At 43.4% G+C, this 18,090-nt stretch overlaps 1 long non-coding RNA gene across 1 annotated transcript; it reads right to left on the bottom strand.

Moving 5' to 3' along the window:
- Positions 1 to 7,998: 7,998 nt before the first annotated feature.
- Positions 7,999 to 17,792, bottom strand: LOC104912153. Its single transcript, XR_004160609.1, has 4 exons — positions 17,267 to 17,792; positions 16,402 to 16,488; positions 15,292 to 15,515; positions 7,999 to 11,056 (listed from the first exon to the last, which is right to left on the bottom strand). It is a non-coding gene; the product is annotated as an uncharacterized LOC104912153 (long non-coding RNA).
- Positions 17,793 to 18,090: the final 298 nt, after the last annotated feature.

Below are 18,090 nucleotides of genomic sequence, written 5' to 3'. Positions count from 1 at the left end.
AAAAAAAAAAAAAATCTCTTCTTTGCACTGATTCAGAGATGTCCTCTCTCTGAAGCAATGGCGCACTTGCAAAATTTCTAGTCTTAAGATGTATCTGCTTTACTAAATGCATTTCCACCAGGATTACAGCATGGTGCTGCTGTGATGGTGTTTATTTATACTCACAGGACTTGATTTAAGCACAACAGCTCAGCAGCAAAACTATCATTGATTTATGGCATGGGCAAGAGGTCACAGTGAGATACACTCTGTGACACGTGGATTTGCAGCCTGAACAGAGAGAGGCAAGGGAACTGATTTGTGTGGCTGCAGTTATTACATGGCACCTGTTTGTCTCATTCTGTATAATAAATCTTTTAAAAGTTTAGTTGTAGGGACATAATTTTTTTTCAAAGACAACAGAGTCCCTTTAATAGGCAACAGAGTCCTTTCTTCTCTTGCATCAATTTGTTACTGTAAAAGTAATAACGATATTCTGGCTCTTTTACTTTAAACAATGGCACATCTATGCCTCATACATTATTGAACGTTCTTATTTTTTTTCCCAGTGAACTTTTTTCTTATTTTAATATCACCTGATCTTTGTACAGTTAATTCCCTTGACACCAAGCCATGTGAGTACTGACCTCTGAATTTCAGAATAACCTTGGCCAAAAAAAATACAGTGGCTTAATTTACATTCCCATAGCTGAAGGCTCTGAGTTTTTTCCATTATAAAAACCCAGTTTTAGCAGGCTGGACAGTATGGATTGGTGAAGATGTGCGTTCAGTTTTCAGGAGGGAATTTATTCTTAGAAATTGGGTCAAAGAATTTGGTTTGGCAGGCCTGACTCAAAGTGGCTCTGGCTCAAAATAGAAAAATTGCAAGGCAGCTCATTAACAATTAGTTGTAAAATTACTTTATTTTAAAAGTGGGAATAACTGCTCATCAGCTAAATTATCCAAAAGTTGACCGCACAGGCAGAATGCACAAAGAAGAGCTGTTCAGAACAAGAAAGCAAAGCCAAACAAGGTACAGATTTTTTAATATACTTATCCTACCTTGCTTCCTTAATCCTTCGTAGTTTCAGTACAATTGGCTCTTTCTCAATATTGTACATCTTTTGTACAGTTAACTTAGACGTTGAACAAAAGGAGCGCTGAAGTCTGCTTTTGGCTGGGCTCTGAGCCTCCCCTGATGGAGACCTTCATTGAGAGCAGCTCGGAAGACCTGATTATGAACACTCTACCTTAAATCCTGCTGTTCTCTGCTTCCTTCTTGCTCTGCTCACAGGGATCTCCTGTCTATAGGAAATGTGAATCGTAGAATCGTTAAGGTTGGAAAAGACCTCTAAGGTCCAATCATCCACCTACCACCGTTACTGCCCACAAAGCCATGTCTCCATGGTTTCTGAACACCTTCAGGGATGGTGACTCCACCAACCCCCTGAGCAGCCTGTGCCAATGCCTCACCACTCTTTCAGAGAAGCTTTTCCTAATATCCAACCTGATAGCAGGGATGCTGGGGTGCATCATTTTCCCCATCACAATGAGGATGATGTGACTGCACACCTTCTGCTCTGCTTGTGCGCCTTCACCGTGTCAGAGGTTCTTAATGATCCCAGATCAGCTTGTTTGACAGTATATTAATTGGGCAATTCCTCTGAGATGTTCAAGTATGCAACATTTGTGAACGCTTGTCAATTAACTTTTTCCTGTCAAGGACTAATGACTCTAAATAACACCTTGAGCACTGCACTGCATCTTTCCCTTGCTGGGTAAGGCTCTAGAGCTGCAAATACACCTGAGAAGATTAAGTCTGGAATACTAAGCATCAGAGCTATCAATATTTATACAATGGGCAGAACTCATATCAAATCTGTCAGGCAGAATCTGTCACCATGGTGTTTCTGAAAGGTTACCAGCTTCGTGATGTCTGTTTCTCATTTATAAACCGGTTTTAAGATGAATTGCTTTACAGTTGGAATCTTAGTCCACGGGTAAGCTGCCTGATTCATCACTGAAATCATTTCTGGTGTATACATGCTATGTGAGGAGGGAAAAAAAGTATGTAAGGAAATCATCCAGGAGATGCATTTTGGAGAGCAGACTCCCTCAGGTAACTCATGCTCTCCCCTTGCTGCTGCAGCACCCTGCAGTGTGCAGGTGCTGTACAAGTCATGCAGGCAATGCTGATGCTGCCCCTTTTCTGTTTTTGCAAAGGTTCCTCCGCTGTTTTAGCTCCAGAAGCAGAGTGAGGAAGTCTTCAATGCCCAGAGGGCTCTGTGATGCCTGGGCACCACGTTTGTTCTGCCAGCAGTGTGTAGGAAGGGTACATACATAAGCCGTGTCACTACTGCTGCTGCAAACATCATTCACTCTCTTCTGTTTGAGTGGAAAATGAAGAAAACATTGGAAAAAGCAAGCTTGGCATTAGCATTGATACCTTATGTAAGTGCTATCTCTCTTTTGTAATCTGCTTGCTCTGTTACATAAATTTGTTCTACTCTTTTATTTCCACTGACCTACAAAAAATGATGCTTTTCCTCTTAATGGGAAATTAGTTGTATAGTAAAAATATTTAATGAGGCGTGGAGATGCTGATCCATTTCCTGTTTGAGTCAATGGAAAGGCTGTTATTGATTTCAGGAGTCAGGCTCCATGCTTTGTCTGTTTTTCGGTAGATGAATTTGCTGCTTATGGGTGCTTTATCAGGGTTAATGGTCACCACATCTGTGTCTTCTGGAGAGGAATAGGAACATAATAGAGAGTAAAAGTGATCACTTCATAAGCTGAAAATGTGTCATTTTGATGGGATGAGAGGGAATGGCCTCACACTGCACCACGGGAGGTTCAGGTTGGATGTTAGGGAAAATTTCTTTTCCAAAAGTATGGTGATGCATTGGCACAGGCTGCCCAGGGAGGTGGTGAGGTCACCATTCCTGCAGGTGTTTAAGCACATGTAGATACGGCACTGAGAGACATGGTTTAGTGAGAAATATTGGTGATAGGTGAACGATTGGACTTGGATGATCCTAGAGGTCTTTTCCAGCCTGAATGATTCTATGATTAGAATACAAAACTGTGGATTATGTTGGGTAGGTAACATCACTTTCTCTTGAAGGTCTACAGGTATGATGGCTGAACGTCTCTTGGCATTTTTCATCCGTCGTGTAATAGCTGACCATTTCTTTAAAACCTGATGCAACGTGACATTTATGTCACATCTGATCTGCTTACATTGTTTTACGTTATGTCAACTGATGTGATGCAACCAGACATAGCCTAATAGCTAGTGATGTGCAAAACAGGCAAGTTTTTTTCTTTCTGTGCTTGGACCAGTGTAAGACATCACAAAAGGCAAAATAATCTTTGGCTGCATGAATGTGACATTGTCACGTTATCAGGGAAGAGTGACTGCAGGACTATGTGTGACCCCATCATATTACCCATCTGAACAGGCAGCTCAGCTTCATCTTCAGAAATGACAACAAAGCACATGAAATCTCCTTAATGGTGATTCTGTGTTTCCAGGGGTCAAGCTTCAGTTGTTACCAAGGTGTTGTGGATGAGTTCAGCGAGTGCTTTCTATGTGGCTGTTCACCTGAGTGAACAGGAAAGAGGGAAAGTGTACAAAGAGACCACATTGCTGGGCAACAGAGCTGCAGCAGAAATCTGCAAAGAGATATAGGCAGGAAGTCCTGCTGGTGCTTCTGACCCCAGCAAAGGTGGTCATGCACGCTCGGGCTCCTTTGAGCACAGTGCAATTTGGAGGTGCTATGCTTAAGTTTTTCTGTGTGCAATCCACATCCATGTGTTTGAGGGGACAAAATGCACCCCACCTGCTGAGGGGCAGTGCTGAGTGTGGCCATGTCATGGAGATACATAGCATTAGAAGTCATCACTAGGTGAGAACGCAAAGGTGAGGTGTTCTATTCAGTTGCTTTTTCTAAGTTGACTCACAATGTATCTAAATGCCTGAGCTCATAAACACAGTATTTATTGTGTCCAGTTGCATTTCTGTGGGGATTTTCCTCCTTTAAGTGATGGGTTCAGAACAGCCAGCTGACACATGTTACCTCAAAGGTGACAAATATTTTCAATATTCCACTTTCTGCAAGATGAAATACAGTTGGTGGAAAAAATCTTTAAGCAGACTCTATAGGTATAGCGTTGAGTGATGTATTTATGGCTGTATGAAAAATAAAGCTAGGAAAGGTGTTTGTCAGAAAGTAGAGGGCCAGCTAAATTATATTTGGTTTGAAAAGGCACTTAGGAACACTCAAAGAAAATCAGCACAGGTGAGGAGAGAGGAGTGGCTGCTGCTTACCCCGGGTAGCTCTCTGCCTGGCTGCAGGCAAAACTCACTGCTAAATGGGGTAGGGACAAGGATTAGAGAAGCTGCCATCAGCTGCAGCATCCAAAGCCAAGCCAGGAGGCTGGCACATCTGCTCCTTTGCTCAGCATTGTTATCCTAAATTGATTGCATCGAAGCGCATCTGCAGCGCTGTCACCAGCACTCTGCTGGACAGCTTCATCTGCTGAGCAGCTGGCTTTCCTTCATAAGACATGACAATATTTTATTAGACTAGCAAATGGTATTTGATAAACCGAGTCTTAGCAGTGTTTTAAGAAAATAAAATAAGCTAAAAGCATCAACTGTGCTGGGAATTTGGTGCACAGGCAATTCAGGGCAGTGTGCCCAAATGGGGCTGGCCTCACTTCTCTTCTGCCTTCGTGTATCTTAGTCAGAACATAGATTTCCTACAGTTGATGTCATCCCCCTCCCAAAAGCTGCCAAAAGCAGAGCAGGGCCAAATATTTTTTCTTTCTGCCCTGGTCTGAGCTGCACACACATCTACAAGCTCAAAGTCAGCGAGATGGAAATCAACTGTATTAGCAGTGATGATCTGATTAGGCTGGCAGCAGAGCACAGACAAACACAAGCCCTTCCCACCAGCCATTATTATGTCAGAAAAATCTCTGTGACACTGTAAAGGTCCTTTGTATTTTGGTTAGTTGCTTTCCCAGAACAAGCAGTGATTAATTTCAATGTACTACTCATTATTTTTTTCCCATTTTGAAAGTTATGGGAGTTGCGATAGCTTTTAAAAGGCAAGAGGTGAACTGTGCCAGCAGCAATATGCAAGCCCTGCTCACCCCCTGGCATTTTGGGAGGACTCTCGTTATCCACCACACTGCTCAGCTCTTTCCAACAAGATCACTTCTGTAGCTTTCTCCCAGAGATGTCGTTTCTCCCCTGGCACTATCTTGTGCTTTCTGTAACTCCAGCAACTCTCGTGTGCAGATGCAGTTTGTAGTGCACTGCAAAACGAATTGGTTTGTTCTGATTTCTCCTTACTGAGAAAAGGCTCCCAGCTCTGAGGTGGCTGCTGAGCAGTGTGCAGGGCACAACCTGAACAGGGCTTGGAAATTACGACCAGTCATCAGATACTTATGCTCAGTAAACTGCTTTTAACTACATTTTGCTAACAACGGCAAAAGATTCCAACTACTGTAGATTTCAGATTCCTTGGCTATTTGCAGACATGAAAATACCTCCCTCTATAATTTCTCCTTGCGGTACTGATGGGTGCTAAAGCGGATAATGAAGCTATAAACCTGAGTGTCCACTTTTCTTGATATTTATGGCTGGTTACTTATAGGGATGTAGTCCACTCCTACAGAGAATGATACAAAGACACCATTTCTCAGCAAGATAACGTATGGTGAGGCAGACAAAAGCTTTGAAAGCTCCCAAAAAAGATCAGCAATTCGGTCAGGCCTCTCCACATTACTGTTCACTGCTTCTTTATGTAATGTCTTTGATATGTGAACACTGGTAAGTGCTGTTCTCCAGTTCCATGTGTTACACACACAGGGGAGAAGATCTAAACAACACCTGCAGTGCCAAGAGAGCTTGCTGCTCAATGACTGTGCTCAAAATATTGTGTTAACCACAGAGAATAAATAGTGGATAGAAGTTGCCCCTTACGATCGTTACTGGAACAGTGCCTTTTTCTGTTCAAAACTCTGCCAAAATATTGCAAGAAAAAGAATTATCCTCTGCAGTCATCCATTCTCTGAGCTCTCAAGGCCTTGGCACAATAATTAAGTTATTTCTGATAATTTTGGTCCGCAGCTCCTTTGCACACAGTGCAACAGCAATGAATCAGAGAATCACTAAGGCTGGAAAAGGCCACTAAGATCGCAGAGCCCAACCATCAACCCCTCTCCACCATGCCCATAAAACATAGCACTGAATACCATAAAAACCCTGTGTATCTGTGGGGAGAGCCCACTGCCAGATCTTCCTCACCAGAAGAGTTTCTAGGATCAGTGACATCGTCATTCCCATCCTCATCTTAAAGTTTCATCCTCCGATCCGTCCACTGAGCCCTGGGATTAATCCAAGGGCTGAATCCTTGAATGTGTTACTGTTGAGGATGGAGCTGGGGCCTCGCAAGACTCAGCAATTAAAACTCTTCAGATTTCACTTCAGATTCAATGATGCCTGTTTATATGCTGTAAGACGTTGGGCATAATAGATGAGAACTGTTGGAGGGAGGTGAAAAGGAAGGAGCAGTTGGAAAAATTCTTTATTAATAACATTTTAGTGAGAGTTGAGTAAAAAGAGGCATATTTTACATGGATTGACAGGTGTCAAAGCCCCAAAGTAGCTGGGGGACTGAAAAGAAAAAGCAAGGTGGTAAATACCCCTTGTGCTGCACCAGAAGCCTGAAGAGCGAGTTCAAACCAACCTCACATTCCTGTTCTATGCAGGTTGTGGCTCATGGATGTGTTGTTGGAGGGAGTTTCTGCAGCCTCTGCTATCAGTGTGCAGCTCCAATGCTGGGCACAATTATGAGTCTGTCATTTCAAATTACCTTCTTATTCTGAACACCTAGCAGTCTATGAAAACCAGAGCCACGTTTCAGACTCCTGAGCCTATAAATTCTTCCATTGTCAATGTTTGTTTTTAGATTGAAGACAAGTGTAGCGTTTGGGGTAATGAAAAAGATATATCTCTGAATCTGTAAGTCCCTTACGTTGTTTTGAAATCCTGCTTGCGTGCTACGTGCACCTTCGAAATGCTCTTGCTGCTTTTGTTCATTGTAATAAGTTGTGCAAAAATATTCCCCATTATTTTGCTTTGTGCTGAAGCTGGCAATATTAGCTATTCCACTCGAACGCTCTGGCTAGAAAACTGTGAATTTCTTTTCTTCTGTGATTTTCTCCTCTGTGTTTTTCATCTCTTCACTGAGATGGAAATACCTTACCAGTTAAATGGAGAAAAGAACAGTTAAGGCAGATGCTGTTTCATCATCTGCTAACACAGAGGTTCTCAGCATGCAGAATGGTGGTTTACTGCAACAAATTAAGTGTACAAACTCTTCATGTGGAAGAAATGATTTCTGAATTCCCTCTGAAACCCCATTTTGTCTGCAGCAAGATGAGTTAATGAAGAAAATTACAATTCCATATCTGTTAGTGCTATAGAGAAACTTACTTTATCTCTCAAAAGTAGGTTTCTATTCTTTGTTGTTATTTTAAACTCCTTCAGCCATGATTTGGAAATGGTGGCTGTGATCATTCCTGTAGCTGAAACTTTCTGTTGTCTTCCTCTTTGCTCAGGCAGAGTGATGCCTTGTTACTTAGGAAGCAGCTTAATCTCCACAGGGTCGAATCATAGAACCATAGAATATCCTGAGCTGGAAGGGACCCGTGAGGATCATCGAGTCCAACTCCTGGCTCCACACAGGACTATCCAAAATGGCAATGGGTAATGGGAGCATTGGTTCTTTATCCAGGTTGGAGGTGAGAAGCAACGGGACAAGAGGAATGGCCTCAAGTGCCAGCATAGGTTCAGGTTGGATGCTGGGAAAAACTTCTCTGGAAGAGCGGTGATGCATTGGCACAGGGCTGCCCAGGGAGTGGTGGGGTCACCATCCATGGAGGTGCTCCAGAACTGTGGGGATGTGGCACTGAGTGACGTGGTGATGGGAATGGTGGGGTGGGTTGGGCTCGGGGATCTCAGAGGTCTTTTCCAGCCTTAATGATTCTATGACAAACACAACCTACGACTTGCTCAGTCCATCCTGCACTGTGTCATGGTTTGATGGGAGTCTTCCATTTCGGGGTGAGTCATCCACATCCATCCCTTTCTGTGCAGCTCAGCACTTGATCTTTTTGTCTCTTTGGCAAAGCACCGCTGCTGGAGTTTGGTGTGGGAGAGTCAGAGGGTGTCATCCCTCATAACGATGAGGGTGCATTTCTCTGGGGCTGTAATGCTTACAGGAAGCGACGGCGCTGAGTTGGTTTGATTTATCCTGAAAGGCAGTAGGTACAACTCAGTGCTGAGCTTTTGTGCTTTCTGCCACAGATGCAGCCAGTGATTTTATTGAAAGGAAGAGGAGAGTCGCCATGAGAAAATGTAGATTTAGATTCATCTTAAAAAGAGAAATTTAATTTTATTTCTAGAGTAGTGCTTTGGAAATTTTCTTTTTCTCTTTGGGAGATCATACTGTACTGCATTTGTGCTATATCCTTTCTAGCTGGGAAACAATTAGATTGCTGAATAAAATATTTCTAAGATTTTTCTTGACCACAGTTTGATTTCCTCTCTGTATTTCAAGCCTTTCTCAGGAACCAGAATCATTATAAATCTTGTTATGGTGACCCAGCACTGCACCAGAGTGTGCCAGGAATGGCTTTTTCCCTTTTCTGGGGCTTGTATAGCTCAGAAAAAATGCTTCAATTCTGGTGCAGATCAGGAAGAGAGAGTGGTAAAACAAAGTCTTTAAAGTATACAGCTATGTCTGGAAAGAATAGTAACATTCAAGAAAAAAAAGAAAAAAAGAAAGAAATTTCACGATGTATTGCACTGTGAAACAGCTTCGTACTGTGTTTTGTGGGAACTTTTCTGATTATGTCAGACTTTTTTTAACCTACCTTTTTGTTTACAGGGTCTGAGTTAATCTGTCAGTGCTCCTCTCCAACAGCAAGAGCACTTAGACAATTAGTCCACTGCCAAGGGAGATCTGGGGATCGCTGTCGTCAGCGCCGATGACAGTGCTATGTTAAGGATGCTTTAGGAATAAGAAATCAATGAGACAGTGGTTTGAAATGACCCAAGGACTTTCCAGCCCAGTGATTTAATTTCGCAGTGAATAAAAAAATCTTAGTAAATAGTAGTGGTCTAGAACAGAATCTGCCTGAAGGAATTTTCCGATATTACTTTTTATTTGCTTGTCATAATACATTTCAGTTGCGTTTTCCTTCTTCTGTTCCATATATTATATTAAAGATGAAGGAAAGTTTCCTGTTCGGTCTGAGCCTTTTCTCCTCACTAGTTAACCAGGAAGACATTAAGATACAAATATTTAATTAACTGACAGAACAATTTAAGCCAAGTCTGAAAGATGTTCTTCCAGCCATAAATGGGCGCCTGGAGAAGCAACAAGGAGCAAACCCCTCACTTTGAGCCATGTTTAAGTGTTTCTTTCTTCTTCTGTGCAGAAAGAAACCTTTTGATCTCACCCTTTTGTAAAGTAAATCTTTGTCAGGTTAAATGCAAAGATCCCTATCAGAAGGCACTTGGCTTTGACAAGCCTGACAGAGCCCTACGTACCCAGCAACAGGGTAATGGCTGGCACTGAAATGAAAAGGGCTTGGATAATGAATAAAGAGTATTTTTGTAGCATGACTCATAAGTAATACAAAGGCAGCTCTGGCAATGTCTGTACTAATTACAGACCAGTTGCTATGTTGTTACAATTGTGTATATTAAGTGTGTGGGATGTTGAAGTGTGTGGGCATCTTGCTAAGCCTGATCTCAGCTCCCTGCCACTGAAATCCTGTCTGTCCCAGCTGGAAAGTGGGCAATGTATGTAGGTGCCTAAATACGGGCTGAGGATGACTAAATATGTCTTTCATTACACTTTTTGTTGTTTGTCCCTCTCGGTCACAAACTTTTTGAGCTGTCAGAAAATGTGAAGAATGCCACGTGCTGTGGATTTAAGTGGTGAAGGTGCTGTTGTTGTAGGGTGATGCTCCAGATCCTTTCCTCCTTGCACAAATGCAGATGTTTGTATTTAAGCAGTGCACAATGAAGAAGGCAGTTCCTGTGCTGGGAAAACTGTGCACAGAAAATATGTCCTTGGATGTTACCTATCCACAGCTATTGTGTTTTAAACTCATCCGAAGCATGGCAGCAAGCTGAGAGCTTGCACTATGCATCAGGTAAGGAGAACACAAGATGCACGTGTGATTTTGAGAAGCAGGAGAGGAAGAGTGGTTTTGTTTTTGGATTAATTTCTCCATTACCAGAGCACTGAGGACAGAAAATTCCTCTTGCACCATGACCACCTTCTCTAATCATGCTAATATGGCTGTAATGAAAACAACATTTAGCCTGCAATTATTTTCCATGTGATGCTCCCCTCAATTTCCTGCTCTGTTGCTGTCATTCAGGTGGATAAACCTGGAGTATTCTGAGTGTACCGACAGAATCACAGAGTGATTGAGATTGGAAAGGACCTTAGAGATCATTGAGCTCCAACCCCCGCCGTGGGCTGAGTGCCCCCCAACAGGTCAGGCTGCCCAGAGCCCCATCCATGGCTTTGGACACCTCCAGGTGTCAAACGTTACTTACTTAAATAAGGAAAAGCTTTAATCAGGTTCTAATGTTTGAATTCACTTTCCCGGCAATGTTTTAAAGGATTATTAGTGAGAGTCATACCATCCACACCCCAAAGCAGTCCCCAAGAATTAAATTTTTGCAAATACAATTGCTGTATCGATGCACCGCACGTCAACTTTGTATGTGTTGAATAGCAACTGCCTGTTGTTCTCTGTAGTGTGCATGCATTTGACTTTCAACAAGAGATGAGAACAGACATTACCTTAAATATTCACAAGGAAATGTCAGCACAGATGAGGCAATACAGGGGGAGGGATGGAGGTGGGCTTGGCATAGATCATTTCTGGCCTTGAGGCACGAATAGCTATTCTGGTCACATTATTCTCAGCAATATTAGTCCAATAATGCAATGCAGATCTTGTCCTTAATGGTAGCCTGTAAATTAAAGACACGCTTATTGTTAAAAACACATTGGCTCATGAAACTTGGCTGGCAGCATGCAATTTTAAGCACTGTCATGGGACCTGCATTAATTAACCACACAGGGAGAATTCTCCCCACTGCAAGCCACAGAAAGGTTTGCTTTCAGAGAGTGAGCACCTTCACTGCCGGGGAGAGCGAGAGCCCAGGTGCCTCCCTCTGAGTACTTTGGCATCTCACAATTTCAAAGATCCCTACAATTTCAAAGATCCCCTCCTGTGCTGCCTCCTGGGTGCCTACATGGGGCCAGGCAGTTTTTGCATCTGAAGGCAGCTTAATGTACACAACTTTTTTGCTATTTTGCATTGGATGGTGGCGGATATTTTCCTGAACCACTGCTCACTTGATGTGGTGTATATTCTTTCTTGTCTTGCCTGCAGGATTTGATAAAATGATTTCTCTTGCCATACACAAGGCTTGTTGCATTACCATTTGTTTTTGCCAATGTGCTAACATTTTCATTTCCAGTTTATCTCCCCTTCCATACTTCTGCAAATGCTGCATTATACTGATGTGCTAGAGGCTCGTATATTCAAGCTTTCTTTATTCTGCTTGGGAAATCACATCTTTGCCTGTTTCTCTGCATGTGAGCATCAACTTTCCCTGAACATAAGATATACTGTAGTAGTTGTGGTCTGGCTTCTCAAACTGCCCTTCTCCTACCATTTGTGGGAAATTTCTTAATGACTGAGGGATAAAGACATCAAGGCATCTGGTCTTATCTCAGCACGCTGAATTAATGGGATAACACCATTCCCTGTCTCCTCTGTGGGAGATCATGACTGGAAAACCAAGAAGAAAACGATGCTGCTGCTGTGCTCCAGCGGTTCTGCACCGATCCATCTGCAGCACATCAAAAGGAAACCACTGCTGATGGTGGTTGTGTGCAGTGGGTAGCAGAGGGTACTGAAATTATTTGAAAGAAATCAATGCAGAAAAAGCAAAGGAGATCCATCAGTGTTTTACATACTGTTAAAGGAAGCGGGTTTGTTTGTGGGATGAAAAATACCAGAGCTGGGGCCAGAAAGTCAATCTGGGGGCACGAGTAGGGGACTAGTTGTTCTCTACTAAGGGATGGTGTTAGAAAAGCCACTTTTGCCTGTGACACTTGCTGACACATAGAATCATGATAAAGTTCCTATTCCAGTTATTCGTCAAGAAAAAAAATGTCTTGAACACCCAGGCTTATGTCTCAACTAGTAAGACATCTGAGAAAGGCACATCTCGTTAAGAACAATGCTTTGAATTTTTGTAATACCCGGGATAATTTTATCAGAGAAGGTTTTATGTGGTGATGCATTACATTAGCCCTGTGCTGTGCAAGACATATGGAAATTAGTGATGGATTAGATTTCAGAAAGCTTATAAGAGGAGTCTTGCAAGACCTTTAACCTTAAAATCGTTCATAGCTGAGCAATCCATTAAAATAAGCATTAAAATAATCCTTGGCTGGTACAGTAGTAAGAAATATGCTAGTGATTAATAGGTTTTGGTTATTTTCTTAACAGTTTAATACATAGCAGCACAGAAAGTACCCCTGATAATGGCAAACACAAGACATTACTCCATTGGGCAAAAAGTTGGAGCTGAGAAACATACATGTCTTGTGGTGGCAGTGATGGCATTTCATACTCACACATGTCCCGGCTGGGTGAGGGCTCTGTTTTACCCATGCAGTGGTTTCCTAGGTGTCAGAACAGATTATCCTGCCAACGCACCGATCTGACAGTCATCTCTACACTGTTTTACAGAGCCTGGCTGCCTAATGTCACCCAGCATAATTTTCAGGGCTGGAAATAGCAGCTTAATGGTGGAAGTGCAAATCAGATTTTCCTGTCGGCCACTCGTCCCGCTGGCAACGTGCAGGGCTTGCTTACTCTGCAGGGAACAAGATCACTGTGAAAAGATTCATCACCAGTGACGAGTGCTGGAATATATATGTCTGCATAGAAAACATTGCCAACTGCCTGCATTTTGGGCTGCTGGTGTGTGACTTAGTGCTGCAAAATAGGAATCTCTCTTCCAAGTTGTTCTTTGTGGCTCCTTTTGCTGTTGTTTTTAATCAGCAGTACTGCATGTGGGCTGGGCAACAGAAGGTTGCTGAGGGTCCTGGGCTGTGACCAGGCAATGCGAGTGTGCCTGGCATCATTGCTGCCATCCCACAGAGTAGCTGCCTGCAGGGACCACGGTCATTCAATGGCAAAGGTTTTTCCTCTGCTAGAGGGGTTGTAAGTTGAGTTACAAACACATTCCTCTCCAGTTTTGCTGATAAAATCATCTTCCATCATCAATGCTGTTTTGATATGGGTCTTCAGTTTGATGCACTTTGAATGACAGATGTACACTTGATGCATACTTTCCATTCTTTTTTAAATAAATCTCCAACTCACCCAACTCTTCCCGAGGAGCTGAGTTTAACAGGAAAGTGCTGCTAACTCCAGTCGCTGCCTACTCAGCATTACATAGTTGATGGTATTTTCCATCACTAATCACAAAAGCTATTTGTTTTATCATTGCAAGAATTGCATTAGTTCTGCTGACCAAAGAAGGCCATTAACCTTGGCTGCAGCAGCTCCTGAAATGAACAAGGAGACCTTTGGTATACATCACACAGCAACTCCGAGAGCCTGCATCACCTCCCAACCTTTCTCTTCCAGATGTCAGGTGTTAGTGCAATGTGCCAGGGCTTCAGATTAGTAATCACATCAATCTGAGCAGAGAACAAGCTGTCATAATTGTCTGCACTAATGAAAATTATGATGACAACACAAGAATCCTTGCCAACCTCATCATCTTGCACCACAATGGCATGGAGTTATTTAAAGACTTACTTACGGTTTTAGTCACACATGCACACCTAGGAACAACTTCTGAGGGTGATTAAACACCACAGCAAAGCTGAGTTGAATGGAGAATGTAAGTGTTTTTGGTGAGCACTGGCATCATTCCTGCTGTTTTAGAGCAAACAAACTCAAAGAGCATGGCAGAAGGGAAGGCTGGAGAAGTGCCTCAAATTCAGTGTGGTTTGCAAGCTGAGGATCTACACAAAGGTAGAAGCGAAGGAATTCAGAGTCTCCCTATCTCTGACGTTTACATGCAATAAATACATGTATTTACTGCATCATCTTCTGAGGCAAATGCGTAGAGGAAAGAATCCACAAAGGTTTATCCAGGGAATAAAGAGCACAAATTCAAATTAGTTTTTGGCAGTCGTAAGAACTAGTTTGTGCGATCTGATCTCCTTCAAACTCTGTCCCCAGTGGTGACTCATGAAACAGAATGTCAAACTATAGTAAATTCAAGGAATAGATGCAGCATTAGAAGACTGAAGGAAAGCCAAAACAAATGTGAAAGTGGGCAGTCAAAAGGAAAAAGAACAAACGGGAAGGCTGGTGGGTGGATGGAGGGGGAACAAAGGGAACCTGAGGCAAGGAGGTGAACTGGGAACACAACGAAACATTGGGTTCCACAGAATTCTTCTCATATTTCATTATATATTCTCTATTAGCTTATTTGAAAGTATTGTTTCTCAAAAGAAATTTGAAAAAGTACATTGAAAGAGGAATGGGAGCCTCAGGCAAGCAAAGGGAGAAACGTGTTCAGATCAGTCCCTTCATGGCTTATAGACAAGACCAGGGGAATAAACACTTGAAAAGTGCTGTATATCACAACTTGCCATTGTCAGTCAGCTAAACATCCAATTTCTGTGTTTCTGCAGAGTACGGAAATAAAGCATCATACATCAGAGTACAAGGCAGTGGTGGTACCTCTTGTAGGGTAGAGGAGGTCTGCGGCCTTACAAAGATGCTCTGATAGCATGTACTGCCGGCCCACAGCTAACAAACAGCCCTGCAAACACCCTGAGCTCTTCACTGGGAAGTCAGCCTGTATGTGCCGGAGAGAATTCTAGGCTGATTTCTGAAGGAAACGAGGTGTTTGCAATCAGCCTAGCTTCTTCTCCCCATGTCTGCCCCTGGCCATCCTTTAACAAAGTGTGACAGTATGGATTTCCATCAGCCACATTTCAGCATCCATGGAAATACTTGGCTATACCTCAAGGAAAACCTGCAAGCCCCAAAGGGACAGCTAAGGTGGTTAAGAGCATAATTCTGCAGATCTCCCAGCCCTGCAGAGATTTCTGCAGATCTCTCTCTCGGAGAGGGTCCAACACTCACTTCCCAGTCACTTACTGTTAATTGTTCCCCAGTTCCAGGCAACCTGAGTGCTACCAGCAGCATGAGAGGGAACGTATGTTACCCAGAGCAATGGGAATGGCTGCTCCTGCTGTTAAGTATGGGACAGGTTCATGCAGAGCTGGCACAGATCTCTCTACTGTGGAGCCTCTGGGATGCTCAGGTCCAAGGTGCTGACAGTGCAACTTCTCAGCATCATTCTCTGTTCAAAATACCTCACCCTGTAGCACAAACACACACAAGAGACAGCTTCAGACCTGCTCAGCTATTCACATTTCAAGTGGCTTGTGGATAGTGAAGGGCTGGCTACGTGCGTGTTAAGCATCTGTATTTATAAAGCATGAGGGCTCTTTCTATTGCACAACATGCACAGCATTACTAGGAATTACTAGAACAGGCTAAGAGAGATGGAGCTCTTCAGCTAGACAAGAAAAAGCTTTATGGGGGAACTTACAGGGGCCTTCCAGTACCTGAAAAAGGTAAAAAGAACAGGAAAGCTGAGGATGGACTTTCAATAAGGGCAGGTAGTGGCAGGACAAGGGGAAATGGCTTTAAACTGGAAGAGGATAATTTAGATTAGATATTAGGAACGAATTCTTTACTGTGAGGGTGGTGAGACACTGGCACAGGTTGCCCAGCGAGGCTGTGGTTGCCCCCTCTCAGGCAGGGCTCAAGGCCAGGTTGGATGGATGGGGCTGTGAGCAACCTGGGTGAGAGGGAGGTGTCCCTGCTATAGCAGTGAGGTTGGAGCTACGTGATCCTAAAGATCCCTTGCAACGCAAACCGTTCTGTGATTCTATGAACATATTAAAGCTTTTACTGTATATTTCCCTCTATTGATCTAGAATCACTGCATTTCCTTTGAATTTTAAGCCTTTCTTTCACTCAAAGTAAAAGGAATGTATATTTTTTTTCCTGCGCAAGAAGGCATAGAATTGACTGTAAAGTTGTTTCACTCACACTAAAGGCTCTGAGAAATTGCATGTGTGGATCTGAGGCCAGTGCTCAGAGAGCTGGGAAAGGAGCAGCGGCAGCACAGAGCTGTGCTGCACATCCTGTGGGTGAACAAATTCCATTGAGCTCCATTAGCCATAGGAGAAAACTTACCAGCCTGCATGGAATTTTTTCGAAGATGCATCAGAGCAGGCTCTGTAAACTCTCTTATGTGCTGGGAATCTTCTTTCCAGGAAAATCCTAGGATTTCACAAAGAAAGGGGAGAAGGAAGTGCTTTGATTTTGAAGAGGACAAGAGGGAAATGCAAATTGGAAACATCTTTCAGAAGAGCACTGGGTACATGATGGTGCTCTTCAAGCTGTGTCTTGCATCTTAAACCGAGCTTGCAAGGTTAACAAAACCCACAGACAGACACACTGGGAGTGCTGATTCAGTACATTTTACATAGTCCTTCGCACTAGGAAGCCTGGATGGTTCCCAAGAGCGAGCAATCTGGAAATAAAAATGTGTCTGATCAATAAAACGAAACGACTTGAGGAAATCTGAGTTTAGTGTTCTTTAAGCCTTAATTGGCTTTGCACGTAGCAGAGGTGACCTTGCCCTTTGCAGCTCAGCTGTTATAGCGGCATGCAGCTTTACTGCAAGATAACAGCACAGGGGAGCTGCTGGTGGCACAGAAGACACAGACCACAGGTGAAAGAAGGGCCTGAAAGAAGGTCAAAATGTCCCCTGGCACATGGCGAGCACAGGTTTTTGTGCCTGGGTCTTTCAGTTCAACTCTCTCTACATCAGACGTTGGCTAACACCTCTCTGCAGCCCCGCATGCCTGCTGGTTCCTTATTTTCAAAAGCATGAGATACAGACGTACAAATCGCCAACATGGGTGAGCTAATCAAAAGGCAAGCATAAGTATTCAAACAGCGTGATCTATTTAAATAGGGAAGTTAAACAAAATCCATCCCAACTGGCTTTCAACTCTCAGCCCCATGATCTAAAAATCAATTGATTTTTACTTACAGAATGCTAAATCCTCCCGAGCGGAGGCTTCTCTTTTCTTAGCAGTGCATGTGGGCAGGAGGAACTGCAGAGGTTTCACAGAGGTTAGCCAAGAGAAATGGGCCAGCAGAGCACAGGATCTCCTTCTACAAGTCCCCTCCAGATGCATTCTTGCCTTTGGACAAAACCATTCCAACAGAAGTGAAATTTGCAGTGACATCCAGAGTGAGTCCATTTGAACGGGATTTGCAGCAGTGCCCAGCAGTACCCTCAGAGATGTGTTTTCAGTCATTGCAAGGATTGCCTCCCTCAACACATGCAGCCTTGCCAGGCTTCTGCTGCATATTTCATCACCTCTATTTTGTAACCTGGCTCTGAAAACTCACTTGGAGCTGAGATGCAACATTCCTCCCTTGCAATGTGAAAATCACACCCTCAACTGCTTGGAAATTCTGGTAATACAAAATCAAACTGTGCTCAGCACATTTAAGTGCTTTTAAATAAAACTCTTTGATGCTCGTGAGAAGCAAGCAGCGTTTCGGGAGGGGAACACACAGGAGAAGCTCACACATCCCATCAGGCATCACACATCTAGAAGGAAGTTTTTCACTCAGAGGGTGGTGAGGCACTGGAACAGGTTGCCCAAGGAGGCTGTGGATGCCCCATCCATGGAGTCATTCAAGGCCAGGCTGGATGTGGCTCTGGGCAACCTGGTCTGCTGGTTGGCGACCCTGAACAAAGCAGGGGGTTGGAATTAGATGATCACTGTGGTCCTTTTCAACCCAAGCCATTCTATGATTCTATGATATGATCCCATGCTGCAGGGAAGGCCCATGGGATGGCAA

The sequence above is a fragment of the Meleagris gallopavo genome, chromosome 9 (assembly GCF_000146605.3).
Source record: "Meleagris gallopavo isolate NT-WF06-2002-E0010 breed Aviagen turkey brand Nicholas breeding stock chromosome 9, Turkey_5.1, whole genome shotgun sequence".
Lineage (NCBI taxonomy): Eukaryota > Metazoa > Chordata > Aves > Galliformes > Phasianidae > Meleagris > Meleagris gallopavo.
Note: the sequence above shows the minus strand (reverse complement) of the source record. Positions and strands in the feature narration are given on the sequence as shown.